Below are 3,814 nucleotides of genomic sequence, written 5' to 3' on the forward strand. Positions count from 1 at the left end.
AACATTCAAAATATTAAGTTCGGGTGAAAAAAATCCTACATATAGTCAGATTCTTATAGATTTTTCCCAATCATTGCCTACCATTATTTTTATAAAATTGTGCATAACATTTTTTATACAACTCTCACGTGATGATTGTTTTCTTGGTTTCAAGATTTTAGTTTTTAATTTTCGGATTTTGGTTTTTGGTTTTTAGATTTTTGTTTTAGTTTTTGGTTTTTGATTTTGCAGTAGATTTCAGTTTTTTAAAAGTATGAATGGTTGTTTTAGATTTTGGTTTGTAGTTTTCGGTTTTTGATTTGTAAAATTAATAAAATGAGAAATATTATTGATACTTATATATTTATTCTGCAAAAGTAAAATATAAAATATTATTATACAGAACACACATAAATATAGAATACTATTATAGAAAATTTTGAAAATCTACATTTAGTAAAGTTTATAAAATGGGAAATATTCCTAATCTTATTAAATACTAAGTAAAATTTTTAAAATAGGAAATACATTGTATAAGTGTAATAGCAAAAGAAAAATACTAGTTCTTTTATGAAATGTGAAAAATATACTAGTTTAGTTAATTTTAATTATAAACTAAAACCAAAAGAATACAAAATATAACTTATATGTATCAAATAGTGAAAGAGAAAACTAATTTCTCTAACTAAATTTTTTTTTTATAAAATATATTTTTTTTTTATTAAAAATATATATATATTTTTTTTATTAAAAATATATATAATTTTTTGTAATGACTAACTTCAGATAAATAAATTTATATTTTTGATAATTTTCAAAATTTATCTGAATTATTTTGTATTTATATCAGTTTATTGTTATATGTATGTTCCAAAAATCCCTAAAAATGCCTTAAGTATATGTGCTCAGGGTTTAGATTATAAACAGTATCTATATGTAAAATTTTACAAATACAAACACGTTATATTAATTATTATTTTTATTTATTAAAATCTGTAAACATGTTATATGTCAGTTTTCCAATTTTTTTTAATTTAAACTTTTGATATATTTATGCATTAATACATGAAATGAAATAAAACAATAACTACTATAAACAAAATCAGCTCTAATAAAAGCCTTTGTTAATAGTATAATACAAAAAATAATTTCTGTTAAGAATTTTTTTTAAAACTTCTCAATAAAATAAAATTAGTTATTTAAATTTATTTTTATGTAAATTTTATATGTTTTGTTGATAATCTATTTTTTCTTAAACCAAAAAAAATTTTTTTTTTTGGTTTTCCCCTGCGACCAAGAAATGATTATCTTTTTTAGAAATTTCAATCATTTTAGTTATATTTTTGTGACATAAATATTATAGAAAATTATTTAAAGCTTTTAAGTCTATATACTGTAAATTTGTTAAATTTAATTTATTTTGTATTTAAAATTTTAGCTATTAACTTATATACAATAGTTGAATAAATATAAAAAATATACTCACATATAAAAAATTTGTGTATCTATGTAGGAACTACAATATTTTTATTTTCTATTTATATTTTAAAAAATAATTTATTAAACAATTTATATGTGTGTTTTGATGACATATTTATTATTATTTAAAAATAAACATTTTACTAATATTCTTATTTATTTATTTTAAATGAAAAAACCAAAATCTAAAACCAAAAACAAAAACAATCAAACATTTTTTTAGAAAAAACTAAAATCTACAGCAAAATCAAAAATCAAAAACTAAAATCTAAAACTAAAAACCAAAATCTAAAAACTAGTAAAACAATCATCACCTAAATGTAACAAAACTATGAAAACTTGACTTTTGGTTGTGTAAAAAAAATAGTTATTTGCAAAAACTAGTTCTCTATATTTTAGGAAATCTTTTTTTTGAACACACATTTTAGGGAATCTATTCTTTAAAAAACTTGATCGGATGAAAAATGATTTTTGGAAAAACAAAAACCAATCCAAAAACAACAAAGGATCATCCTCTCAATTAAATTTTCAAATGTACCAAGGTCCGACAAAAATATAATCAAGAAAACTTGTGTCCGGTTGTAGTTTTTTTTTTTGCAACTGTAAGATGTTTCAACAGGAATAATACAAAAGAAATTTTAACATGAACAGTCTTGTTACTTTTACCAAACTTTTGGGTTTCCAGCAGACTAAATTATCTATTTCCACTCGCATACACATGAAAATGCATAAAACTATAAGTTCAACGGATGCAAATGGAGAGAATGATTGCCTTCTTGCTTCTGAAAGCAAACAACCTGGCACCACAAGGCCTGACAAAGGCGGCAAGTGTTAGGGTCTGTGACATCACCAGCCACACTTCTTGAAGAAGTCTCTGGTTCTCTTCCTCGCTCGGGTGACTACTATTACTATGCACGCGAGCACCCACGGAGGAAAGTTCCCCATGGAGATGTTGTTCTTGATCCACGCTGGAGGGTCTTTCAATAGAAACGTTGTTAACAGCATAACAATCACAACTCCGAGCACGATTCTTGTAATGGGTTTGAGCATAGAATCCTGAGAAAGACAAGAAATATTGCAACTTTTATACTTTTTTTCTTATTCTTATTATTAGATGATAAGTATTATCCTCTTGTATAGTTAGAATATACTCTGTAAATCCCTATAAGATAGGATCTTTCCTAAGATCTCTCAACTCATTGTACTATATATGTTGATCAATGATAACGTAAATACTTCAAGGGAAATACTATCTCTTTCACTTATAACAATAGCATCAAAAAAAATATTGAGAGTACTGTCTCGTCCTTTGTAGTTTCTACGTTTGTCTTTGTTGTGTACACCTTTGAGATCCAGAGGTGTGATTCCAAGAAACTATTTACTTGACCAATATCACTAGGACCGGGATTTTGAACCAAACCGAAAAATTTGGTTTCTGGTCCAAGCTCGGTTCAATTAAGTAAGTTTAAAAAAACGGTTATAGGTTCAGTTTTCTAAAAAAAAAGTTCAACCAAATTCGAACTGAACTAACTATACCAATCATTTTAAATCACAAAACAGAACCAAATGAAATAACCAAATTAGACCGAAATTAACCGAGATCATCGGAGATTACCTGAGGTTCACCGTCGATGTAAACCACGGCACCATCCCTGTAAGGCAACACAGACCAGCCATTCCTAGGGTGACACCGGATAGGGGCGGCTCGTCCTCTCTCGACGTTGAAAGCGAAGATGGATTTCAATCCATATTTCTCAAGGATAGATCGAACTTCGAGTTGATTCTGCTCCCAACCGCCGAGATTCGACTTGAACACGTCGATCCGGACCTTCTCCACACCGGTATAGATGGATTTCCACCCCCGGAACCTTCGTCGTCGCGGTCCTTGAATTCGATTCCCCGTCGAGGAGCGGTGTAGTCTCTTCTTCAATCTTCTGTTGCGGATCTCTCTCCTCCGCGTTCTCCGGCATTGTTTCTATTGACATGGCTAACGACCCGCCGGTCCGATGAAGAGGTTTCTGTTATTAAAAAGAACAGAACATAAATATCCTGTCTAGAACGACGCGTTTTACTTAAAATGGCTTTATACTGGTTGGGGATAAAGACAGCAGAAAGCAAAACCAATCAGTAAAAGTAATCGGGCCTCATCATGGGCCTGAACGGTATTAAAACCAAGAAAACATAAACTGAGGCAAACTAAGAAGCTCACTTGATCAGGTTCCACTTCTTGCAAAAAAATCCCTCTAGATATGGCGTTATGTTTCCTTAGCTAGTTAATCACGTTCTTATGGTTTTGTGACTGCTTAGGAAACCTCAAAAATATATATACAGTAATCCTTACATCACTTTCTAGCAT

General features: G+C 28.8%; 1 non-coding gene across 1 annotated transcript; it reads right to left on the minus strand.

Annotated features, from left to right (window-relative positions):
- Positions 1-2,066: 2,066 nt before the first annotated feature.
- On the minus strand, positions 2,067-3,517 carry LOC108818140 (uncharacterized). The gene is made up of 2 exons (XR_008939614.1): positions 3,074-3,517; positions 2,067-2,514 (listed from the first exon to the last, which is right to left on the minus strand). It is a non-coding gene; the product is annotated as an uncharacterized LOC108818140 (transcript).
- Positions 3,518-3,814: the final 297 nt, after the last annotated feature.

The sequence above is a fragment of the Raphanus sativus genome, unplaced genomic scaffold (assembly GCF_000801105.2).
Source record: "Raphanus sativus cultivar WK10039 unplaced genomic scaffold, ASM80110v3 Scaffold0156, whole genome shotgun sequence".
Taxonomy (NCBI): domain Eukaryota; kingdom Viridiplantae; phylum Streptophyta; class Magnoliopsida; order Brassicales; family Brassicaceae; genus Raphanus; species Raphanus sativus.